The 27964-nt window shown below is 43.9% G+C and overlaps 1 protein-coding gene across 2 annotated transcripts in view; it reads right to left on the bottom strand.

Annotated features, from left to right (window-relative positions):
* The window catches only part of ncam1a (neural cell adhesion molecule 1a), a 323979-nt gene that overhangs the window by 231179 nt on the left and 64836 nt on the right, over positions 1 to 27964 (bottom strand). The window lies entirely within an intron of this gene.

The following is a 27964-nucleotide window of genomic DNA, read 5'->3' as shown; positions in this document are numbered from 1 at the left end:
TGCCAAAAACACAATTAACCCATTTTGGCGGGAACCCCTTTTGGTGTTTTAACTAAGCATTATGCTATACTTAAAGATGGAGTGCCACAATTTTTGTATTTTTCCAGCTTTTCATGTGTCTATGGGGTGACAGTACTTCATTAGACACCCTGGAGTCGTTTTTATGTCCAATGGTGTAATAACTTTGTATTTAGGGTTTCTTCCTGGAGGCTGAACCCTTGACGGTCAAACGGGCCAATGAAGTAAACACGGATAGTGTGACGTAAAAATATTGCACGCACACACGCACCTCCCCCTCTATACATATTTTTTAAATACGACAACCTCTGTGGGCGGAGCTGCCTGCCACATACACACGTGTGAACTGAACAGCGCAGCCAGTTTGCTGCTCTGTGTGTGTCTAACTGTGTGGCAGATTTTCAAACAGTCATTTCACACATTACCAGTTCACAGCAGAGCAGACTGTTTTTCGTTAGATTGGAAGCAAGTAAATGTTCACGTGGGTCCTCAGGATTAATCAAGGAAAACACAACAAACCAGCCTCCTTCCTGCTCTGCTGTATAGTTGCTCTTGTTGTTCTCAAGGAGTAGGTTGTTTCTTTTATAATCACAGTGGTCGGGCTTTGATACAGAGTGTAGTGTCACAGTGTGCATTCTTGTTGGCTGTTGTAGTCAATATGTATGTAGGTCCTAATACTTATACGAGGCTGTAAAGTCAAGAATTAGAAGTATGTTGTGTCGCGCTGGAAGCCATGTTGCCATGTCTGGCTATTACAAGCGACTTGGGCTTGTTTTCATATAAGTAACTTTCAGGGGAGATGTGGTTGACTTGACCAATGGTTCATGTGAAGGACCCTCAGATTAATATGTTGTTAAAAGGATTGGTGTTGTTGAAACGTTTTCATAAATATTCACTGCAATTTCTGTGACTTATTTTTGTGGACCTGGCCGCTTGTTTCTTTAGATCTGGCGACTTTTGCTGAAACTCAATGCAGTCAGATAAAGGACAGTTTTAATGCCAGGGTGCTTAGCTGGAGGAAATCAATAGCCTACAATATATTGTAGGCTAAATGATCTATCAAACTAATTGTTTCTGCTGTTAAACTATGATCGAATTGGATGATGAGCTGAGCTGATTGCGACAATAGGGTCAATATAATTGGAGGAAATAAAGAAATGATTATAAAAAATCAGAAAAAACAGATCTGATATGGTATGGATGCATGGATTATATGCCTATACATGGATGGTGGCAGTATAAGTGCATAATGGTGCCTATACGATATCTCAGAAATATGGGAAGTGTTCACTTCTAACTTTCACAAAAACATGAGTTTTTGTTACATTACAGACACCAATTTGCCATTTTGTAAACAAAAGGGCAGAGCCATGGGCTGTCCTTTTATAAGGAGGGGAGGGACTAGGACAAGTGGGTGGTCTTAAAGGAGGAGGCGGAGGGACTGGATTAGGTGGGTGGTGCTATGGTTAAACTCACGCATACCTAATGAACTGGTGGGTGTGTCCACATAAAACCATCATTTTTAACAAATACTGTACACTTTTGTGAAAAAATTATACCTCATATACACCTAAATACACCTGATGATCATGTTTAAGTGTGGAAAAAAATCACGGCACTCCATCTTTAAGCTATTGAAAAACAACAGATCTACAAGCTCATAGCGTGCCACAGAGTGGTGCGCTACGAGCTTGTAGGTCTGCTATTTTTGAAAAATCGTAAAAATTCGGCACAGATCATTGAATATATATTCTTTCAGAGCGAAAGCTTTTTTATTTCGACGTCAGGCCTAAATGGGTTAAATAAATCACAATTATTTGCATGACTAATCGTGAACAAAAAAATGTTGTGATGATCGTGAAAGCCCTACATATAATAATGTCACTGGCATTTGAAATGTGACTGAAGAGATTAGTTATAAATTCTGTCAGCCAACGCAGATTTCTCTCGGCACCTGCTGCTTAAACCGAGATAAAATTCCAAAACCTAGGAGGCTGCTGTCAGTAGCAAGCCGAAACAAGGAGGAGAAAAGAGTAATAACGAACCATTCAAATACATCTCCAGTGTGGGAGTCGAACACATTGCAAACATTTTCTTCAGCTTAGGGGAGTCCAATTTGAGTATCACCAAAGTCGCAAACGATGGCACCACGCTGCACCGCAAACACACGTCACATCTATCAGATGTTCTGTCCCTTTAATGCTTGGCTGCTGGCCTGAATTTGCTGCACGCCTGCCCCGCTTTTGAGCTATAGCTCCCCAAAGTTCCTAACACTGGCTGTGTGTGTTCTGCACTTCATAGTGTGACGCGTGGTAGATCACTTAAGAATCTTCTGCGCTCCGTTCACACTCCATTTGGGCAGAAAAAACTTCTCACAGCAGAAAGGAAACGCTGACCAGCACAAACCAGCTGAAACTGTCATTTCCATCTTTCTGACAAGCCTCCCACAGCAAATCATGTTTTTTTTGCTTTTTTGGCGGGGGACGCGAGATAGGAAAATATCATCTCTTGTTAGCTCTTTCTAAAATATCTGCCTGGCCTCCACTCTAATTGCATGCTTGTATCTGAAAAATGTATATTTGTTTGAATGGCTGCCCAAATTCTCCCAGACTCAACAAGAGGAACACATTCGAATGGAGAAAAAAAAACAAGCACGGTAACATTTTCATAACCGAGGCCACGTTCAAAGATTCACGCAGCCGAGACGTGGTGTGAGGGCTGCATGAGGCTGATTTACAAGTACTTAATTAAATGAAGCATCTGATTGAAATGATAATGGTATGCTGTGGCCCAGAATCTGAGTATGCATCGTCCAGTGAGTGAGTGGCTGTCTGGACACTGGTGTAAATTTCGGTTCCAATCATTGTAGGTCAATCCAGAATTAAATTGGCATTTTTAGAGGGACCATACCGGTGGTCTGGCATGTTGTTTAGCCCATTGACTAGTATGACTAACACGGTGGTTTGTTTGCGTTCATTTCAGTAAAGTATGAGAACTTGTGTGTTGTATTTAAAGTTAAAACTTTAACTTTTGTATATTTTTTCGAAATAGAACGCCTAAACATACGCACACGTAAACATACGCACTAGTACCCTGGCAGTGTTAAGGCTGGATTTTGCATGTGGGCTCAAGTGTGACGCCATGCATGGCTACTGGTTTGCAGAATAATGGGGAAAATATTTTGATAATAAATTATCAAATGCTCCAGTTATACAATTAACTTAAGCACCATTCTAATAACACACATAGCCATGGTATAATCATGATGTACAGTATGTATCACGTATCATATCACAAATCCCTTGATTTCATAATATGACACCTATCGATTCACCCCAAAAAAAGTGCCAAAAAACGTGGTTGCTAACCAAATCCCTTCACGTATTATTATCTCCTTTAGACGATGACAAACTCCAATGGTTGGATCCAATTCACACCATGTTAAGGTAAGATAGAATAACTTATTTGTAACAAAACTAAAATGGTAAAACACAATCGTGCCTGATTTGAATCTTAAAAAAAACAAAAATATGTTAAAAAGCTGAGCTCAATTGCGCCCCAAAAACCTATACTTTTAACATTCAGTAGATTGTCTGTGATCTGGGGTTTTCTGGCTCAAAATAAGTGCTCTGATTTGCCTGTGGACTGTGAGGTAAGAGTCCACAAATCCCATATATCACATAACAATTTACCAGCAGATGTCACTGTTGAGGGATTGTTCCTGTTTTTATTGCAGCTCAAAAGACTTCAGAACACAGAGAAAACCCCAGACCATAGAAAATCTGTGTGGGTGTAATTGAGGCCATAAAACCTAAAAGAAAAACAAAAAATAAAAATGTATGAAAATGAATGTAATGAAAAATAAATAAGAAAAAGAAAATCAACAAACTCCACTAATGTCAGTCCAAAGACTGAAGCAAGACTGAAGCAAAGTCAGCACAAACCACACAACTATTTGGTCTCTGAACTGTTGGCTGCACATCCAGCATTCCCACCCGTTCTATTTAAAACTTCCCACCTGAACCGTATAAAACGCACATGTTTTTGCAGTCTTTTTACTTATGTATGACTGAACATCACATAACCCCCGAAAAATAATGGTGCACCACACAGCAAGCTCTTCATGACGGTCCCGGTCGCCTCATAACTATTTTATCCACCTGTGTCAAACAACAACAACAACATGTAGTTCGTTGAACTTGTGACAAATGTCACCATTTCCACTTGAAAGAACAACGGCATTAATCACGCAAAACATGAGAACAAGGTTTTTTACTCCTGGGGCCACTGGGAGGAATGTCTGATGATTAATGTATGGGCCTTTATGGCGGCATGGCACTAATCATATCCTGAGGCCAAAGGTCAGACAGCCAAAGGATCCATTGTCTGAAGTGTCACCAATAACGTCTATTGTGTCAGCCGTCCCGGGGATGGTTTGGCGCCCTTCTACTCTGCAGGATCCTGCACTGACCTCCAAATAACCTCTCATCTTCTCAGCTCATAAGAGCGCTTCTCTCTCTCTCTCTCTCTCTCTCTCTCTTTCTCTCTCTCTCTTTCTCTGGTGCCAGTGTGACAAAAGGGAAAGGAGAGAGAGAGAGAGATCTCAGAGCATGGTGGGAAGCACTTTCGGGTTTTTGCAATAATACTCCATCAGCTAAAGCATCTCGGACAGAGAGGTCAAGTGTGACAGTCGTTATTACTCCTGGGAACCTCTCGTATTCATTTGTTATTGTTTTATAAACACCTCGGTGAACAGGAGAAGGCCTTGGACCTCCGCCACCGCAGGGAGTCTCGTTCGACAGAACTCAGCCTCCTTGGCGGCTCCGCGTGCAGATCAGGGTGACGTTAGTTGCTACGTGCTATTGGACTCTATTTCTTAAATAAACAGCTTAAAGATAACACGCTGTTGGAGCCGAGGACCACAATGTGAATAATGCAAAGGATGTGTGCTATCGTAGTGTAGGGGGAGATAAAAGCGTCTCGTGTTCCAAAAAAGATCTGGAAATGCAATCCGCCACCAGCACACGAATGCAGGAGGGCTATATGAAACCAGTTTTGTTTTTTCAATCAAAGTGAACAATCTCCGCTTTTTAAACATCCGATTAAATATGCTGTGCCTGCTGCATTAAAGATTAAGGGGGGGGGGGGGGGGGGGGGGCTGAGATCCTGTTTGATTTTGCAAAGGAGTACAATACATTCCAGATGACATTCCTGAATTGTTCATTCCGTCTAGACTGAAATGAACTTGTTTCCAAATGTCACTTTTTCCGACCATTATTTCCCCAGTCCTTTTCCTTAACAACCTCTACATTACTATAACGTATACACCATAGAGAGTACTGTAGCAGGAGCAGCGACAGAGATTAATGAAGTACGCATGCAGAACATCATCTCTGTCGGGAAATTAAAATGTGTAAAATGCTTCGCCCCGCATTCGTTTATGAAAAAGCACAAAGTCTGGCCTGGGCCACGGCTTAGTGGTCCAGGCACCTAGGCCGGTAATCCAGCCCGACGGCGTGTCGCAGGTTTGAGTCCCAAGCCCGTCGGCCTTTGCCGCATGTCTCCCCCCCCCCCCCCCCCATTTCTCTCCCCCTTTCCTGTCTAATTACTGTACCCTATCAATAAAGGCAAAAAAAAAGCACACAAGTCTGGTAGCAGTGTCTGGTAGCAGCTAGAGCGTACGATAGGAATAGTGGGCGATGGAGGGTGAACTGCTAGTGGCATGAAGTGTGACCAGTGTGGCAGAACCAGTGACATGTCGCCCCGCCATGCTGCAAAACCACAAGAAATTGGTTTGGGAGGTCACGTGGTCTTGATATCTATCAACACACCAACTCTTCTCTCTACAGATTCACTGGAGCGCACGCACACACGCACGCACGCACGCACTCACACACACACACGCACGCACGCACGCACGAACACACGCACACACGTCATTCCTATCGTGTCATCTGTAAAAGTGTTCTCACAATAAGTGCCCTCAAGCGTTTATTCCCTTGGGGGCTCCAGTCCCTACTATAGCCTCACCGCAATATTAAAAGCGAGACTGCTGAAGTCTGGTGGATGACTGACATCTTCCACCATCCTGTTAGGCAGAGCCATCTGTGAAGAAATAGATGAAGCCTTGGCTAGCTTCATCCCCTGTGGTGTAGGGAGATCAAATGCAACCCGCTAGTCCTGCTATTGTATGTCTTCTTCTGATATATTTATTTATATTCTTATTTTTTATTACATTTTTTAGCAATGCCTAAATGCTCCAATGAACAGCTATGGGTATGTATGTATGTATGTATGTATGTATGTATGTATGTATGTATGTATGTATGTATGTATGTATGTATGTATGTATGTATGTATGTATGTATGTATGTATGTATGTATTGGATTAAAATGGGTGAGGTTTAAAAAAGGCAAGCTCTGCTGCACTGGCCTAAAAACGGGTTCTTAAAACTGTTTCAACATTAAGAGCCCAATATTCAGTTTATTTGGCCACCAGATGGCGTACCCAATAAAAACCAAGAAAACACGCACACACACACATGTCTCTGTATGTCCCCATGTATCCATGTCTGTTTAGCACACACACGTGTGTGTGTGTGTGTGTGTGTGTGTGTGTGTGTGCGTGCGCATGTGCGTGTGTGCGTGCTTTGTACGTCTTCTGCAGTTGGGGGAATGGCGGTGGTTTTTGGGTGCGATTGGACGGACGATGGCTGCAGTATGGAATTGTGCACATCAAAGCCAAGAAGCCCTTTATTCCCCCCCCCCCCGTTCCATCAAAGAGCACAGGCAAGAGTAGTTACAGCTGTTTTCTGTCTGAGTATACTACTAGTGGAGGAAACAACTTATAAAAGTACCAATACTGCCATGCAGAAATACTCTGTTACAAGTACAAAACTCCAGAATTCAAAATGTAATCTGCATCAAAATAATACCTAAAGTAACGAAAGTAAAACTTATCATTGCGCAGAATGTCAATTTACACAAAATGTATACAAAAAATATTTTCAAAATATCTGAAATGTATAGCGCTAAAGTGGTGTTCAGTAAATACTACTCAGAATCTAAAAGTAACTAAACTTTTCAAATAATTGTGGCGTAGTAAAAGTATTTGCCACTGAGATATAGTGGAGTAGAAGTAAAAGTATTGAAAAAGTACAAATACCTAAAAATTGTAGTACAGTACTTAAGTAAATGTATTGAGTTACACTGTCTAGGCTACAATGGGGGAAGCATGGTAGCAAAGGCAATAAGTCAATCTGACAACCAGGCTGATTCTTCTCGGCGCGTTTGCGTATTCCTTTCCTGCGTGCGCATGCTATTTACGTAGGTCGTTATTTCGAGATAAACGAGAACCGTTATACAATGTGCCGCTAATCATTACGCTTAACGACAACAAAACACCCGGTAGATTTATGCCATGGGCCAGATATTGGTTATTTCCTCTGATGTCTCTAACATGGAGACTAGTGTGTGTGCGTGCGTGCGTGCGTGTGACTGTGCTTGTGAGTGTGTTTGGAGAGGGGGTACAAGACAGATGACCGTTAACAAAACCGCAAACACAGTGCAATATAGCCAGGATATTATTTGGTCAAAGATGGCCAAATTTGACAGACCGAATCATCGTGTCCCCCTGCAGTTTTCCACTAGTTCCATCATGTGACTGTGCGTTCTAAATGCTGGAGTAGGCTAGAGTCTCCAAAAATAGTTCATCAATATTGAACAGATGTCGCTCTGCAAAGCAGCACTGCAGAAGCCACATAACCTCCCACCCCAACCCCAGTTCCCCCACCTATCCACATAGTGTGGAAATCAATAGTTCACCGGCATTGACCTTGTGTTAAAAAAAAGCGGTGATATTATAAACAATGAGCAGTTTGACTTTATAGCCCTGCATGCAGAAGTCAAAACTTCCCCATGCAGCGGACATAAATAAAAATAAATTAAACAGAAATAAAACGATTCATGGAAGACAAGCAAGTATTCACCCCATGTGCATGTCTGTCTGTCTAGATGACACTTACTTCTTGTTTTGCCTTCTTCCTATTTTTTTTTCTTTCTTTTTTTACATGCTGCAGTTGTTGTAACAGGCTCACATTAATCCAATTGAAAGACTGGATTAGGTCTCAGCCCCAAATGAGTCTCCATTAACACGAGCCTTCAACTGATAACATGCTATTAGAAGACACAAAATAAACCCTAACATCTGTTGGGACATTTTGTCAGTGGCAAAGTGTGAACTGCTTCCTCCTGATACGATAAAGCACACGAGGGCTGAGTCATCAAGGAAAGCTACTGTATACACTACAGTAAAATACTGTATGAGAGATGATTTAACAGATTAATTGCTTTTGACGGAATATAACGTGATTTAAAATCCATTTAATCATTTAATGTACTTTATCGATGTGAAACTGTCTTGCTGAAGATCAACATTCAACACTGACCCTACTCTTTTGGACCGGGGCCACCCAGGGGGACTTTGTACGTGTTCATCCCAGGGCTGGGATTTGGTCATTTTAGGTGCAAGGCCTTTGGTGGGTTTTTTTAGGGAATTGATTGATTGATTGATTGAAAACTTTATTGAAAATTAATTCAAAAGGATACAGACACAAGAAAGCCGTTAACTAGATTATTATAGATTTTGTCTTATTTTTAACCTATTCTAATATAAAAGGTCAGTACATGTATTTAAAAATGTAGGTCATGTTATCAGCCAACCATCTTTTCAATGTGAATTTAAAGTTTTCAAAGGAACTGATCAGCTTGAGGCTGGAAGGCAAGTCATTCCACTGAACTGCTGCCGAATATAGGAAAGATGTTTTTCTGTAAAAATGGCAGGGTTTAAAGTCAGTATAGGGCTACCTCTGGTGTAGTGCCTGTGGGTATCACTAACCTTTGAAAAGTAGTCACTGAAATACTTTGATGCTACATTATTTCCAATCCTGTGAACTAGACACATTTTAAATTGGGATACTCTCTCCTCCACTCTAAGCCACCCCTGACTGGTGAAGTGGGCAGGGAGAAGATGAGTTCTAGGATGCAACTATAAAACAAAAGGCCAAATGCCAGAGCAGGAAGGCCATCAAATAAAACAAGATTCCATTGAAGGAATTAATTGAATTTAAGGGCTAAGGAATATTTCAAATGTAATATTGTAGACTATCTGTAGTGAAATAAATACATGATGTACTCATTGTACTGTATTTACAATTGGATCCATGCTCAGCCGGCACCAATCAATGTCAATGGATTGGTTTAAAGATGGTGACTCAGGGGAGTTGGCCATGCACTTTTTTTTGAGGGGCACAAGGCCAAACTGAGGGGCAGACGATGGCCTTCGTTGCCTTCCTCCCCCCCTCTCTACACCACAATCTCACAGCGTACTGTAACACACTGTGACCTTGTAGAAGTCTTGCCAAACGTTAGCGTTATTATGACATGTGCCCGGAACAGGGACGTACGCTAGGGTTCATGTGGTTAAAATAATGTTGAATTCATTGACATGAGTTCCGGATCGCAGCTCTGTAATAAAACCGGAGGAAGCCTGACCAGTTATGTACGGTCGAGGCCCTTAATTCCATGTCGTCGGTGTCAGACAGAAACCTCCCATCTCCATATTTTGTACGTTTTTTTTTTACGTTTTTCCATAAATGAATGCCTTACTTTGTCATACTACAGTGCCACAAATGGCCAATCTACAGTAGGCCTACGAGCTGACATTTTTTGCAATTTGTTTATTTTTTGGGGGGGACATAATAGGTTTCCACCCGCCAGCGACGACGTGTCGAATGAGGCAGCCATCCATTTCCCCACACGTCGGCTGCATGCGTGCTCTCAGGTTCACGTGCTACTTAAGAGGCCCGCATGGAGACATAAATTAAAGGGGTGTTTTTAACCGTAAAGCAGCCCTCTTAAAAAGAGGGAGCGTGTGGTCAAACGCAGCTGCTCGCTCCGTGTAACAAACAGGCTCCAAATGCAGCCTTATATGGAGTGCATTTCCCCTTTTACATGCATAATATGTAGCCATACGCCCTAGAGCCTCTCAGGACATGAAAAGCGACACTTACGACTGCAGATGAATCAATGGAAATCAGATTTGACGGTAAAACCTCCCAATTTCCCCATAGCTCAATGTTACAATCAGTTACCTTTACTTAAGTAAAACATCTGAGTACTTTTTCCCCACCACATTTATAAATCGCCTCTTGGATGTGTCAAGATAAAAACCTTATATAACCGATAAAGCAATTTCTTAGATGGCTCCTTGTGATTCAGTTATGGCTGCACCATGCACGCAGCTCGGATAGGCTTATACCCCCCCCCCCCCCCCCAGCCAGCCACTGTTGTTGGCTCAGTTACTAGCAGAGTGCACCGAGAGGTAGTATAGAGCCAATGTGTCTAGCAGCTGCTAGCATATGGAGTCTCTCTCTCTCTCTCTCTCTCTCTCTCTCAACGTATGCGAGAGAGGAGAGGAGCACACACAAAGAAAGACGCCGGCTGCACACAGCTGTCTAGACAAAAGCAAGCCTCAGACATTGAGAAGAAGAAGAAGAAGAAGGAGAAGAAGGGGAGGGAAAAAATATTAAGTTAACCCATTTAGAACTTCTAAATCATGTCCGTTTTCTAAAAACCTACGTTTCTACGTCAGTGGATCTTAAACGTTTTCATGTCAAGGACCCCCAAAATTACGCGTAATTAGCCGCCGACCGTGGCTAATCTACAAGCTCATAGCGCGGCACAGATGCGCGCCCCCCCCCGTCCTAAATGGGTTAAAACTGCCCCCCCCCCCCGGGTCCCAGGGGGGCCAACACTATACACTCCATGCTCGCTCGGGTTGCAGTAATGGAGAGCAGGGGCCCCGTGGTAAACATGGCAGTCCTTTGGTTGAGTTTACAAAAAAAAAAAAAAAACACACACTGTGAGCTATACATTCAAGTAAATCTTGGACAATGGGCCCCTAAAACCACTGTCAGGAGCGGAATCCACACTCAACCATGGATTGTACCGTGTTATTTATGCTCTAAAGGAAAAAAAGCTCTTTCTATATCTCTGCAAGGGGTCTCTTCTTGACCAGAAAAAATGTAACCGTATACCTTCCACACATGTTTTCTCTTTTGTAGTATTGCTGCATATGGGGGGGGGGGGGGGGTAGTGGGGGGGAGGGAGTGTAGATGGAAAAGCAACTGGCATGCACAAAGTTACGCTACCTTTCATGAAAGAGTAAAAAAGTAAAAAAGAAAATATTGAAATGGCTTCTAGGTATGTAGACCGAGTGAGAGTTGTGGAGACTGCAGGAAAACACGATTAGCTGCCTTTGAACGTCCAGTGTCATCTTTACAGGCTTGCATACTGTACATACCGATATAGAGTGGGTTTACCACTTCCATATCCATATTTTGGGCATTTTTCCAAATGTCAGATTTTTTACAGACATCTTTGAGACATATTGAAGCTATGCTTTATCTGGAGATCGAGGGCACAGAAAATCCCTATCCATTCATTGTATTGCTCGCCCTGCCCGCCTTTGGGCTTCGGGCAAAGGTTTTTGCCCATAAGCATGCACATTGGTGCCCTTTATGTGTCTATGTCACAAACTACCTCCATGCACAACCCTGTGAGGTTGAGTCGAGTCCACAGGTGGAGCCAGTTTTGCAGCATTCATGCATTGGGCCCAAACTGGACCATATTTGCAGTACCAGAGACGGCCACATGGAAGTGTGTGCTTCGAAAAGCGATCCCAGCCCTGGAGGCTTGAAAGTGATTAGTTGAGAGCCCGTCTATGTGACATTTATCTATGTGAAATAAAGCTTAGTAGCTTACAGTGGTTTTGTAGAGCACACTGAGGCTGGAAGTTGGAACACGCTCTGAATGCACTTACAAGTCATCTTCCAGAGTGAGTTTCTTACAAAATTTTAATGAGGCAGGCAAGCCGAGGAAAGCTCTTTTGGGAGAGTCCCACTTCTCTCATGACAAGGCAGAAATATTACAAACACACGCGCAGATGGACGGATCAATGGGTCGGATATGATTCAATTACAGCTATGCAATAAGTAGCGTTTGAAAAGATAAATCAACTGACCGGTTCGCTCTTCCAATCAGTAAAAAAAGTTGTTATTTATGAGGGAAGGAGAATCTTCCCACTCACGTTCGTTCCACGAGAGGGCAAATCATTTGCTTAGCTAAAAAACCCCAAAATGCATTTACACACACTGTATTAGAGAGCATTATACCTCCTGCACATTCCGAGTGGCGCTTACCGTCCCACTAATCAGGCTTAATTAGTTATTTTGCAGAGCCAATGGGGAGATGATAAAGATGTCAGTTGAGGCCGCCGAAAATCATTTTTGTCAGCATTCTACTGTAGCTCCCCCTCCCTCTCTCTCTCTGCTACAAAGGCAGATTGTCTGCGAGGGGTGGGCGGGGGGGAGGGGGTGGCTGAGGGGACTCTGCTCTGCTGGAGTCATTATTATAAGCATTTTATCATGCTATCACACTATCAGCCTGCAACAACTGGGCATGTCCAAGGTCGGAGGCAGCTATATAAAGGTTTCTGTGCTTTGAGTGGCAGAGAGAGGAGAAGTCGTGACTCGTGCATGGTGGCGTTGAAATGTCTCATTTATACTCAGCCATGTGGCGAAAATAGCAGATTAATGCGACGCGTTGCCAACTTCAATCTCTAGATGGGTTATGGTCGGAGAGTGACATCCTGCACACAACCAAACATGCTTCTAGATGGGTTATGGTCGGAGAGTGACATCCTGCACACAACCAAACATGCTTCTAGATGGGTTATGGTCGGAGAGAGACATCCTGCACACAACCAAACATGCTTCTAGATGGGTTATGGTCGGAGAGAGACATCCTGCACACAACCAAACATGCTTCTAGATGGGTTATGGTCGGAGAGAGACATCCTGCACACAACCAAACAGCTTCTAGATGGGTTATGGTCGGAGAGAGACATCCTGCACACAACCAAACATGCTTCTAGATGGGTTATGGTCGGAGAGAGACATCCTGCACACAACCAAACATAACATGACTCGTCTTTTACTGGATCCCTTCTCTACTAGTCCCCCCCCCCCAAAAAAAATTGACAAAATTGTCTGTGTAGGCCCAGGCCGTAGCGTAACGGTCTGGGCACCGGACTGGTAATCCAGTCGCAGTGTGCCGCGGGTTCGACTCCCGGACCCGACACGGCCTTTACTGCATGTCATCCCCCCATCTCTCTCCCGTTTCCTGTCAGCCTACTGTCTGTCCCTTCAAAAATCAATAAAAGGCGTAAGCCGCAAAAAAATATCTTAAAAAAAAAAAAAGATTGTCTGTGTATATTTAGTCTTAGTTTCAGTCATCATAGCTTTAGTTTTTATAGTTTTCGTCAGTGAAAAAAGTAGTAGTAGTGTAAATTGTTTTAATTGAATGAATCAAGTCAACACTGCTACAAAGGGAAGTCTTATTCACTTGTAAAGTCTGAAACCACAGATGGGACTACATTCATGTGCAGATGACCAGGACAAGAAACCATTGCGACTTAAAAATAGACTCAAGTGTATTTGTGGAGCAGACTGGAGGAAATAATCCTGCGGTATCCAGCGGAAAATGATTGAAAGCAAAGCCTTGCCCGTGGTTTGGTTAACATGGGGACATCTCTTTTTTAAATAGGCCTACTGTGCACAGATGGATAGCTGATATTACCGTTGGCAAATCTGTAATCCTTGCTTGTTGAGCAACAAAACAATCCTTCACACTAGTTTCAGAGATTAGTTATTTTATGTTGACCAAACACAGAAATGCTATAAGATGGCTTAGCAATGACATTCTCCTCTCAACCCATTGACTACCCCCTGGTGGATGAAAGTGGTGGTGCTTGGATGCACCGGATCTGCATCTGTTTTAGTATGACACGTGTTTTATTAGCGTTAATGCTAGCGAGCTAAAATGAGGCCATCCTTGCTCTAGAAAATGTGTTCCAATCACGATCACCGGAGAATTAGAAAAGACAGCAGAACATCAGCGTTTTGGTCAAAACCATGGAGAGAGCTGTAGATTTTGAGTTATGAGCAACTTTAGTCGGCATGTACTGTAAACAAGAAGTGAAGGCAGGCAGTGTGCATGCGCAAAACCGGTCAAGGAGTGCTGAAGAAGGCATGGTCAAGCCAAATAAAATAATTAAGAATTAAAAATGAGGCCTTATAGTATACTATGTTTTCATTCCTGTCCGTCGATCCGTGTGTCTAATCTCTGGCTCCATTAAATCGATCGGCATGAAACTTTTTCCGGGAAGCAGCAGTTATTCAAAGGGTGCCTTAAAAGGCCAAAGATTCTCCCCATCCATGTAGACATCTACAACCCACCCACTGCTCGACTAGATGACAAATTTGGTCCCCACCCCACCAGCTGACTTCACCATCCAATTAGCTTGATAAAAGGGAGTCCAAGGAGATCCCAAACAAACACCTGGCGTCAGACACAATCAACAAATCCCTGGCACCAACCTCCCAAGGAGACAGTGGTCTACGCTCAGTAGATTCAGGACTGGATATGGCACCTGCCACAAATGGGGCAGTAGCCCAAGCCCACTGGGATCGAGGAGAGGAACAAACTATGGAGCACATCATAGAAGTTTGTCCTCTCCAAAGACTGGAAGGAGCCGTTAAACTGTAGATACATACAGTAGTAGGTTGACAGGATCGACATATGGGCAAAGAGCGGCATGCATCAAAGGCCGTCGGGGGCATTTTGAGCATATTCTGTCAAAACATCAACCAGGCTAGATAAACAAGGCCTTGCTCATACTCAGGTGTTAACCTGAACTGCATCTACTGACTTTATAGTTATCAAAATATGTCTTACTATGATGCCAAAAGAACAAATTCAGTCTCTTATTGGTGCTTGCTAATAATTTGCAATGCTTTTGTTGAAGGTAAGATGCACACAGCTCCCCATAGAATGGAACACTGGAGCGGCCCTGGCACATATTCAATCTTTAAAAAACTTTTTTATTTTACTTTGGAAGAACATTTTTGGCCTTAGAGCATGCACACCTCCATATGAATTCAGGTGAAGTCACTCACCAAATATAAGCTGCTCTGGGGATTTGTTGTCACCACCAATGCTCAGGTGTGTCTTATTTTTCTCCCCCTCAAGCTGTCATCCATCATCAATGGATTATAAACAACAAAATGTCATTTTGAACGGTAGGTCCTGTGCTGTGCTCACTGAAACAAATTGTATTCCCAGGATAGACGTTTTGCCCAGTCCCGAAATGTGTTCGGCATTCGAGCTAAATTTATCCGCTTTCCAGAGTGGCTCTCTAAAAACAGAACACGTACTCGAATAGAATATATATAATATTATAATATAATTTATCACAAGGGCCACTTTCTCCCAGTATTAAAAATTGACATCCTATCATGAACAGTGAGTGTGCTCTTGCCCAGCTTGGATTACACCGTGGCTTTTTGGGGGGTGTCCCATTTTTCAAGACCAGGGAGGGTACTGCATGCAAATAGATGAATATTATTTCAAATTATCAGATAATATTTAGCCTATAGGACATCAAAGATACAGAAAGTGATTCACCGTTGCAATGTTTGGAATTGTTTCGGTAATCACTCTCCACCGAGAAACATACAAAATGCCGAGGCACACTACAGTGGACAGGCTATGGTTTTCATCACTTTTTTTTCCTTTCTGTTTAACAGATCGTCCCATGACAATTATGAACATAATACCCACACAGCCTCAAACAGCGTTCACTGGAAAGACATGTGTAGTGTGTGGCTGAATGCACATGCACAGTTGCACACGCATGGATGGCCACAGCAGCCAGCGATAGACAGTAGACATGTGTTGATTATTAGACACAGGTCATAAGAAATCCATGTACAAATAAACGCATAATTATGTTTAACCCATTCTGGGCCCCTTTTGGTGTTTTACGCATTGTTATACTTTAGCTATTGAAAAATAGCAGATCTACAAGCTCGTAGCGCTGCACAGAGTGCCGCGCTACGAGCTTGTAGATCTGCTATTTTAGAAAAATCTTGAAAATGTGGCGCAAATTTGGAATATGGTTTTTAACTCAAATCTTTGCTTCTGAGAGGTCCCTGGAACCACATATTTTGAGATGGGGGTCGGAAACCAATTACATATATTCTTTTCCAGGGGAGCCGTGACCCACATAACTTAAGCTGTGCAAAAAGTGAATATTATCATTATTATATGTCAGGGCGGGCTTTTGGGAGGGGCTTTTGCTAACATAGCACATCTATGTGCTAGCATAAGCTTGTAACTCTCTCCTTACTGGCCTACCGGCATGCGCACTTAAGCCTCTACAATCCAGAATGGTTGGTCTTCAAACAGCCACAATTCTCACGTCTCCCCCTTCTCTGCTCCCTCCATTGGCTCCCGGTCGCTGCCCGCGAGTACCCCGAGTACAAAACTCTGATGCTGGCATTCAAAGCAACCAAATGTATGACACCCCCATATCTTGCAAGTCTGATTTGATGTATTACCATGTTTTGTACTTGTTTACTGTAAGTATAGCTCTGAATTAAAAGCATCTGCTAAATGCCTAAATTGTAAGCTTGTAGATATGCTATTTTTGGTCATTATAACATGCCCAGAATAGGGACATATAATGTCTGGTATCTAGTTCTAATGAAATACTACTACTGCGTCATAGCACAATAGCATAACTACACACGTACACACACACACACACAGACACACAGACACACACACACACACACACACACACACACACACACACACACACACACACACACAGTACAATATATATATATAGAATATATATATTTGTTTAAGGGTGATGATGCGTTATGCTCCTGGGCCTGGATTTAATTTGCTCCGGCACCACCTCAATTTCCAGGCAATCTCCCTCTCGGGCTGCACTGTATGAACCACAAATAAAAGGTACTTTGGTCCGTAGTCTGAGCACACAAATCTGCAGAAAGTAATAAGTGCACTTTTCTTCTCGGTCTCCACATTTTAAATGTAAAAGTTGTGAAGTAAATATTCCTACTTCACGTACACTATCTAACTTGACTAAAATAGACAAAGGACGAAGAGTATTTCAGCATCAAAAACCTCAGACGATCGGAGGGAAAAACACAGGCAGAGAGATGTGAACTGAAGTGTAGATGGATTGTATTTATTGCAGTAAGTCAGACCGAGACAAACGGCAGAGGGCTTCCCGCGGCCCTTGTGTTGAGCCGCGGAGCACAGAGCACACCTGACCGTGCGGTCAGGCTGCCCCAACAAGCCTCCTTTAACATCGCAAACACAGACATTATATGTGGGCCACATCAAACAGAGGTGTTTTACACTTTTGCATATCAACAGTGGGGGGATGCATATAGAGTGACGTATGAGACTTAATCAACTGGCCTCTTGGTTTAAACAATAGGATGCTAATTCCTGTCACACCTATAGCCGAGCCAGGCTACTTACTATGCACAATGGGCTAGACTTACAGATTCCCACATTGACTTTAGCATAGTAGAATTATTCCCACATTACTTTAGCAGTGTGCCATTTGGTTATAGAATGACGAATTATTGAGTCCATATACGACAGTTGAAATGGAGATGAAAATGAGTTTAATTACTCAGTGAAATTTCGAGAATAAATAAAACTTGAATGAATGAGATCACCTGGAGAGAATATCTTTTATGAGCCTCCACACACCAGCCTCCACAAAAAAAAAAGATTATATTGGCAGGCATACTGAAAGAACTTTATTTTTGTCCCCGGCCTGTGATTGTCTCTGAGTTGGAAAGGATTTTTTTGCTGCCACTGCGATTCTGGTACTTTTATCTTTCTAGCCAGCGTTTGAGGACACTTGCTATTGGAGGACATTATATATGAGGGAGTGATTTGATGCCATCTGTTCGTTGAGGTTAGCTACATGTGGCTTCAGGATTATTATAATTATTTTACCGAATCCGAGGCATTATCTTTAATAAGCCGAAATCCCGCCATTGGCCCTCTCGTGACAGCTAATTAATCAAATGTATTCCTCTGATATTTAAGTAATTACACAAGGCTGCCTTTGCCAGCAGGAACTTGGTGTCCATAAGGTATGGCAGTGACGCCGAGCTGTCCCCTGAGCTCACACTTATCTGACAGCAGAAGAACTTTCAGAACGTTCATGTAATTAGAGTGAATTTGTGGACAAATCATGAACTTTTTGTTTGCTATGTTGACTGCTTCTCATATAGTCGCTGTTGCACGGGCAGAAACCTCCCACCTCCATATTCTAACTTTTTGTGTTTCTTTCGTAAATGAACACCCTACTTGACCATACTACAGTGTCGCACAAAAGCACCAAAAGTAGCTGTCTGATACCTTTGCTGCTTTTGAATTTCCTGAAGAGTAGGATTCGAGGGCGAAAACATACAGTATGACTGAAACTTTGTTGGTGTTTTGCAACTTACCAGAGGTACAGTATGTTGCAAAACACCTACAGTAGCATTGTGTACATACATGCACTCTGTAGTCTGTATCACAGCGCAAGAGGTTGTGAAGTTGTACTTGTACTGTAGTTTGTGAATGTTGGGAGTATATCTGGCAGGTATTGTACCCAAAATGCACTACAATAAGTTGAACTTCCTAGCCAACCAATCAACTCTATTGCATTTCTCATGTAAACGTAATACTGTTCGGCATTTTCTCTCACTAAGCAGTAGTAAGCACATTAAAGGCAAACTGCTGGGTTTTAGAAAATAGACTTATTGTCCCAGCAAATGACTTCAGTGTCTGTCAATAGAATAGCCTGTGTTAACCCATTCTGGGCGGGAACCCCTCTTGGTGTTTTAAAGCATTATGTTGTACTTTAGCTATTGAAAAATAGCAGATCTACAAGCTCATAGCGCCGCGCTACGAGCTTGTGCCTCAAATCTCGAATATATATTATTACAGAGTGAACAACATATTTTCAGATGGGGGGGGGGGGGGGGGGGTGCATATTACATATCATTTTTGGGGTTCTTGACATGAGATATTGAGAACCAGACGGTCTGAAGCATCCATACTTGTAATCTGTATGTGTCCAGCCCCATGCTCCTCCATCCAAAAGGACTTTCAGTCTACATTATACTAACTCCATAAGACGGACATCAATCACAATGACACATTAATCTATGGATATTTTAAAATGGTAATTAATGGGCATTTACCGGACTATATCTACTCTTTCTTTGTCACCAACAACATAATTATGCTAAAAGATACACGGCACTGCTTGGTTCATTATCTCAGCAGTGACCATGAAAGATCCTCTGTATTTCATGAACGGCAGTCGTTTCATGGAACTAAGCGGATCCTCCTCACTTTTTAAACACTTAAGCCCTAGATTCTAGTTCTATTTTGTGCTTTTTTTTAACATTTTATTTGATAGTTAACAGTGGCGAGAAAAAGGAAAACCCAGAGAGAGAAAGAGAGAGAGAGAGAGAGAGAGAGAGAGAGAGATATGTGCAAATGCCCCTGCTGGCTGGGAATTGAACCGGGAACTTATTGCCGTCAGGCATACCCATGTAGTATGCCGCCCCTCCCCCGCAAAGAAGAAAAGTCACATTATGACAATAATGACATGCCTAAAAATGGAGACGCCAGGATGAAAAGCGGTTAAAGTAGTGCAGAGCGAGGAGGACACTAGAAGCCCAGCCCCAGATTGGTCCTTCCACCCGCCGCCTCTCTTACTGAAAGCAGGCTGATGACACAATGCGGACACACCGCCAGCACTTTCTCTCCCAGTCCCTGCATCCAGGCCACCCACTTATGGGTTAGATAATAGTCAGGAGGGGTTGGCTGCGATGGCGAGAGAGAGACTGCATGAGAGACTCACAGAGAGAGAGAGAGAGACACAGACAGACAGACGGACGGACGGACGGACGGACGGACGGACGGACGGAGGGAGAGTGCTTCCTTAATGGGTCCAAGCCAATAAACCCATAAATTATGGCAATAGATAGTTTTACAGGAGCAGGTGGTGGAAAAGGCTGGTTAAGTGGCATAGAACCCCTCCCACGGACCAACCCTTAATCAAGTTTTGGTGGGGCACATGGGCCAGGGGATTTGATTAGCCGCAGACACAGGAGATGCTGTGAAGGGAGGGGGCCCTTTGGGCATAAACTCCCCTGCTGCACCATGCGAGTTCACCTCCTCCTCCTTACATGGCTCTGGTCTGCGGCCATAACATGGCAGCTTAGCGCCTTCCAAAAACACAGTGATTTGGACTGGGCGGCCATATGGCTCCAGCTATCACTGTGAATCCTTGCCAGCCGCACAATCCATATACTCGTCTCCAAAAACACAGGAGGGGGGAAAACGGAACGGTTGACCCCTTTTTTTTTTTTCTTTTGCATTATATCACTCTCCCGAAGCGTCTTTCCTCTGTTCTTCTCCTCGCTCTCCTTAAGAGCTCTTGAAGGAACACGGTGCGCCGGTTGTCAGGCTTTTTTCAAGGAAAGGGAGAGGCTTTATATCCAGATCTGAGAATATGCTAGTTTCGACTTCAGATGCACTTAAAAGTACACAGTAGAACATATGCAAAGAGGACTGGAGCCATACTGGGGACGTGCAAAAAAGAGAGAGAATGGCACAGCTGTCTCCAATTTGTGTACCACTTTACCAATACCTGCCATGCAAATTAGTTCTTGCTCGAATTGAGCTTAAAACTAAAAACTAAAAAACACTTAATTATATGCTTATCGGCTGTGAACACAGCCTCACAATAGATTGTCTATTTTCACCGTTTTGGATTTGGTTTTTATTTAATTTATTTTTTTTGCCTAAAACGACTTGTCCAACACAGGAACGTCGTCAAGGTTGAAAGTGCTTAAACAAAGACTTGCGCGGGAGGCGAACGGGAGTGCACAATTAACGTGACGAGCTCGACAAACCCGCTCGCGCGTTGAATCACACACCACGAAGCAGCAGGTTTACAGCTACCCCTTTTTCCCCTTGACAAGCAGTCCAAGCAATCAGCATGCCGCCGCGTGTACGTGTGGGCCAGCTGTCACCCTTGGAAATCACTCCAGCTATAAACAACTCAACACACCAACTTTAACGGGGAACAGAGACGGAGGAAGCTGATGAGTGTTTTGATGAGGATGGCGGGGGGTGTGTTGCTGGGAAACAGATGGCGATGCGAGGGGGAAACCTTCCCCTCTCTCCTAGATTTCGCTTATCCGTTCTAAACTGTTTTGCTCCTCTCCCTCGTTGTAAGGAGCCGTGTGTAGCATACAGAAAAGCTGAGCCAAACCCTTCTTTGACGGTCTTCACAGTGGCAGAGTGCCATGTTTAGTTGTTTGGTTGGCGGTGTGTCCCTGTGACCGGGGCCAGCTAATGCCGGGCCAGCTTTCAGTCTGTCAAGCCCGCTGACAGCTGCTTTCCATTAGCCTGATATTAGCTCCCCCGCACAATTAAAGCCTTCAGCCGAGCCTGGTAAAAAGTGGTCCTCCGATCATGGCATGTCGAGCCGCTACGGCTGGGTCTTGACAACCGATCTGGACCCGCGTTGGCAAATTCACTCAGACTTAGAGTCAACAAATAAATGGGAAAGGAAGCCATCGTTTTTTTCCTTGTGCCGCTCAAACGCTATACGGCTGTGCTACCACGATGTGCCACAACAAACATTATTGGATTGGACTGCAGTTTCAGTATAGCATACAAATCAATACACACATTTTCACGGCCTGAATCAGTTTCTGACGTGGACGTGCAGTCAGAATGGGAGAAAACAAAGTCAGCCTCCCCAGGGCTGACGCTGCCCCTATGGCGAGCCATTGTCTCTCATATTTATCTTGACCACAGACCAGAGCATATGAAATCCAGACACTGCTCACGAGTTCACCAGAGCAGTAATCTTATTTAGGAGGATGAGACAGAGTTCAATTTTATTTGTCTGGGACGTAAACAGCTCTGGGGTGACTCACGATGTCAAGACTGTAGAAAGGGCTGAGGACTTTTTGTGCCTCTCTCGTGGAGACCCCTATAGAGAGAGGAACATTGGCTCCTATTAGTGCAATGACAGCCAAGGTGCCAGGTATATTCAATGTGGTCAAATGTAATGCTTTGTGGTACAGCATTCGCTGACTGCATCTGGTGTCCCGATTTTGGGCAAGTTACAGTACAGTATAGGTGAAGAACGCCACAACACAGATTTCACATTTTTGTGAGGTGAAACCTGACTAGTGTTTACCCATGAAAACTTCGACATGTAGTCGACATGTAGTCATTACTGACGTGATTGGCTGCTTCTAGCCAATGGGACGACAAGCAATGGCAATGCTGCCTCTAGCCAATGGGAAGGCAAATATCCCTGTCAGCAAAGCAGCCTGCAGACAGACAGTGCAGAGCAACGCACATACTACAGTTATTTGACACGTTTGCAATGTTCGCACGTCCCTTGATATCACTTCAAAACAACCGCGGCTGAAACAGCGCAGCCGCGCTCAATGTATATAATGTATGGTGATTCGTGTCGAGTCTCCGTGTACCACCGCTGCACTGCGGGGACGGGCCAGCGCTACTAGCAGCCTGTACAGCCAGCAAGAGAGCTAATAGTGTTGTATAATTATTTGCGACAGAGAAACATACACGTTATTAAAATAATAATAACAATAATGGGGGGGAAAAACAAAGGAAAAAGAAGGGGACAATGGAGACGGCGCCTCATTATTACTATGTGTTTACTAATTGTTTCAAAATAGTTTCTTAGACCTATTCCAAAAAGGTAAAAATCCATCTAAATCTGACACACTGTGAGCTTTTAGCTCAGCTTTTCCGCCCGCTTTCATTTCCAAAACGATAAAGTCTAAAACAGGGCTCAAGTGGCTAATCGATAAAATCAAAGAGTACTTTGGAGAGAGTTTGACGTAACGTCGGGGCTTCCGTGCGGAGCGAAACACAGGGCGGTCGGCGGCCTATACTGTATACCGTTTCTGCACTTGTGCATCTCCTGTCTCTGTTCCACATAATGACATGTTCTTTAAATAGCCCCCGAGATGAAAGCCTCTGCTGCGCTGCTCCAGTCAAATCCTCCACTCAGCCCACATTTCATCTGACCTCTTTTAGCTAAATGAACTCTCCCTCCTTATTGCTGCATGCCCTATATCTAAAACGCAAGGCTGTAATTGTGGTCGCTCGGGGGGTAATTTCGAGGGCTGCGTGCTCGTGTTCCATTTCTTTTTTCTTTTTTAAAGGGGGGTGGGAGGTGACAGTGAGAGTGCGGTTGGCTTTGAACCCTGGGCTTGGTGCTACTACAAGTCACTGGACATCTGAAGGGGGGGGGGGGGGGGGGGGGGGGGGGGATGCTCGAGGATGCCGTGGGGTCTTTGCGTGTTTGACCTCCACTCTGGGGTCCCAAACCTCATGGGCGTGCCAATCTGGCAGAAAGGGCTTCTTAAGCTTGTAAGTTATCTGGATGTTATTATCGACTGGTGCCACTGAAAGGGCGTGGCTGGGAGGGTGGCGTGTGTGTGTGTGTGTGGTTGTATTACTATACTTACTTACTATGCTCTAAATTTGGGGTGCAAATGTATAATAATGTATACAATGTTATTAAATAAACATCCTAAAATACAGATGTCCTACTCCTCGCAAGTATAGCAATACAAACAAGTATGATTGTGTGTGTGTGTGTGCGTGCGCGCGCAGGGTGTGACCTGCTTTGCATGCGGCTCAGCACACGGTCGACAGATGGCAGGGAATGCCATGTGCCACGAGCAGCCCGACGACACAATCCTTCACAGCTGTCCAATAGGGTGAGGGCGTGCAAAAATAGAGAAAGAGAGGGAAGGAGGGGGGGGGGGGGGTGCCCGCCTGCCCGGGGAGATGATGATGATGATGGCGGGAACATGGAGTAAACATTCTCATCGCTCTCTCTCTCTCTCTCTCTCTCCCTGAGACCTCGTGTGACCACGCACACGCATCCCCAGCATACTGAGCACCATATTACACAACCACTGACTGACACTATGAGGAGAGGATAAGGCCACAGCCTCTCCCTCTACGCGTCCAGAGCCCAGACCAGCCCATTCTACAAAACGTGTCGTCTAAATCCAGAGATCCACACGTTTCTGTGTCAGTGGTTCTCAAACCTTTTCATGTCAAGGACCCCACCCAGAATTATATGGTATTTGACTGTGGACCCCCCCCCCATCTGAAAATATGTTGTTCCAGGGACTCCACCCTCCCCCATAAGCAAAGATTTGAGTTAAAAACGTTTGCTGGGCCCAGGCGGTGGCGTAACCGTCTGGGCACCCGACTGGTAATCCAGTCGCAGTGTGCCGCGGGTTCGACTCCCGAGCCCGACACGGCCTTTACTGCATGTCTTCCCCCATCTCTCTCCCGTTTCCTGTCAGCCTACTGTCTGTCCCTTCAAAAAACTAATAAAAGCCCCAAAAAAAAAAAAAAAAAAAAAAAAAAAACGTTTGCTGGAAAAGAATATACCGGGTATTTATACTCAAAGATTTGCACACGTTTTCACAATTTTTCAAAAATAGCATATCTCCAAGGTGACCTTGTAGATCTGGGTGGGTTCTACCCGCTAAAAGCCCAAGCCCATTCTCAAAACAATGTCTTCTAAATCCTAAACTTGTATGATTCTATCAGTGGTTCTCAAGCATTTCTGTGTCAAGGACCCCCAACATTATATTTGGCCGTAGACCCACCATCTCAAAATATTTTGTTCCAGGGATGCCCAGAAGCAAATCTTTGACTTTAAAAAAGGCACATGCATTCAAAGATTTGCACAAATGTATATTTATTTGCAATTAAATGAAGCTACTAAACCTTATTTATGCAATATCAATTGGTGCAATAATATAGCACCTCAATCTCACACACATCCCGCGGCGGTGGAAACCATGCAAGGCACCATCCTGCTCATCGGGAGTAATTCTAGGTTCAGTGTCTTGCTCAAGGACACTTTGACACTAACCCAGGGGTCCAACTTCCTGAGCAACATGCCGCCCGTGCCGCTATTTTCTGAATGACAAAATAGCATTTGATTGACACATGCTCATAGATTAAACACTGCTGTGAAGGAGGACCTGCCTGGTGAGTAAAATGGTATAATCCATAGTCCCACTGGGGATTTTAGAACAGCGTGTGGAGAGAGGAGTATGTCACAGAATATGGAAGGTGTGTTGCTGGCAGCCAGCTTGCCATCTGTATAATTTGTTAGAAATTATACAGATTAAAAAAACAGTTTTTCGCTCTGTATATTTTGGTTCCTTTGCACTTGGATAAACTACTGTGTCACCTTTGCTGTGAATTCCATCAAACTATGAGACGCAGTCATGTTGGCTGTATCAAAGAGACAGGAGGAGAGACAATGGGAAGCTGTTTTGATTGGGATCTCACCCTCCCCTTCCCCCGTGCTGCACAGTAGCCTACAATTATCCCGTCTGACGGCCCACGACAATCACACAGCTGAATGACAATGTGATATTCAGGTGACACCGTCTCGGCGGGACGCCAGTGATCGAGGCAGACAACTCGGTGGAAAATGACAAGATTAATTGTAGGAGGTGGGATGCAGGGCTGTTGTTATGCACAGGCAAGCTAGGAGAATGCCTGTGCTCTGTCATGGGGGGAGGGGGGGGGGGAGCACCCAATATATACTGAAAGAAATTGTTATATTTAAAATATATATTTTCATTATTATACTGCGATGCCCTCTGTAACTTTGTAGTCCATTAGAGATGTATTTTCTTCACGGCGAGCCCATTATGTGGAAACAGTTGCATAACGGAACACGTATAGTGAGTGAGTGACATGACATATTGTACTTCTTCGGTACAGCATGGAGCAAAGTGGCCTGTGGAAAAGTTTGTGAACAATACTGTTCAAAAGCCATTTAACTAAAGGTATTTTTAAATAGTAAACAAGGTGACAGGTTGAAAGATACTACGAGACAAGATAAGCCTTTTGCATCTCCCGCGTCTCTGTGATCAGAGTAGACCTTCAGCAAGAACATTAGTTTATAGTTTGGGTTTCTACAGATAACAGCGTGCAGTCAGCTTCTGTAATCACCTCAATATCAAAAAGCCAGAAACTCAGAGTTTGCCGAGTATCTTAGAGGACGTTTCTGATGCACATTAAAATCCCCAGTGTTAATCTACAGCAGCTTGGAGAGTGTACAAATATATATAATACAACTACTACAGTAGTTATGTCATAGATGGCTTCAGTCCTCACCCGAAAACTGTTAAGGTTTCATTTAGTCCATCATGTAAAGTGGCATGACTACCGTTTTTTAACCACATGAACCCTAGTGCCCTTATGTCACAATACACATATTCAGTGAAAGTGGGCAAACATTTGGCGAAACAGATGAAAACTCGTCAAAAACGTCAGCATGCATAGACTGTTTACACTGTTTGACACTCAACAAAGTTCATATGATATTTTAAGTAAGTTGACTTCTGTCTTCTGACTTCTGTCTGTGAGCCGACACATTAGCTCACACTTTACTTCAGATTCAGGGCTTGGAGCAGTGTGTGTGTGTGTGTGTGTGTGTGTGTGTGTGTTTGTGCGTATGTGTATGTGTGTGTGTGTGTGTGCGTGTGTGCATGTCCTTCCCTTGATGCCCTGATGCCCTGGGGGGGGGGGGGGGGGCATACTCTGCGGGCACAGCAATCTGCACTAGCACGCATAAACCACAGTGAATCATTCCGGTTTTTTTGGAGAGTGTGATTTGCCAATCTGAGTTGCTGAAGCTGAAGTGACAAGCGATATGCAGCTGTGGTTGTTGTTGTTGTAGCCACGACGATAAGCCTTGCAGCTGCAGGGTCTCACATAGCGTAATAACAACAACAGTGACCTCGAGGTATGTTAGCCATGCGATCGTAATCTTTAAAAAGGGTTAAAACATTCTACAGGCGCCCGTCATGCCTCCAAACTGTTACCACACCAGAGAGCCCGTCTTGATGGGAAGCTGAATAGGAAAGAAAACTCTTCTCATGGTCCTGTGAGAAATGCATGAGTACTAGAGACCAGCCGATATGTCAGTCTGGCTTATGCTGTATGTCGGTCACAATTAGACCTTTTTGTCATCGGTAAAGGCAATTACGTAGCCTGTTTTTGGCATATCACTACAGGCAAAACATGTTTTTTTTTCTTTTATAGGCTATAAAGTAAGTGGTTAAATAAAACAGAGTTCAATTATAAGTTATATTCTCAAATAGAAAGTTCAAAACAACATTCTTCAAATTCATCATAGCATTGTGTGCATGCATCTTTGGACAAAACATCATCCGTGGTCTCCAGGACTCTCCAAAACCGCGATTCGGACCAAAATAATTCTGGCATGGGCCATTGGGCCGGGACTCTGGTGAGAAGAACACTGGGATGATTGAAGCATGGAGGAAGCTACAGAGCATTGTGTATCACTTAGCAGAGTTGCAGCCACCACGACAGTTAAGTGAACTCCCACTGGAGTGGACCTGCCCCCCCGACACATGGGGTGTACTGGGGTGAACTCCCACTGGAGTGGACCTGCCCCCCCGACACATGGGGTGTACTGGGGTGAACTCCCACTGGAGTGGACCTGCCCCCCCGACACATGGGGTGTACTGGGGTGAACTCCCACTGGAGTGGACCTGCCCCCCCCCCCCGACACATGGGGTGTACTGGGGCCTGGCCTGGCCCTCCTCTTTTGGTGGTGGAAAGTAACCAAGTGCATGTACTCTTTAGTTACTTTAGTTACTTTGTAGATTATTATTTGATTATTATTATTACCAAAACATGAACCACTTTTAACCAGGCCGTTTTAACTCATTTAACGCCAATTGCGCCTATTGACGCCCCTGCCGATGACGCCTAATCATGCCCTTTTTAATATCAATTGATTACGGTGATCAACTGTGTCCTGTATGCGCTCATAACACTTGAAAAAACGAAGATAAAA

Source organism: Protomyctophum parallelum, assembly GCF_964188405.1.
Source record: "Protomyctophum parallelum genome assembly, chromosome: 1".
NCBI classification, from domain to species: Eukaryota; Metazoa; Chordata; class Actinopteri; order Myctophiformes; family Myctophidae; genus Protomyctophum; species Protomyctophum parallelum.
This window is presented reverse-complemented; position numbering and strand designations above follow the sequence as displayed.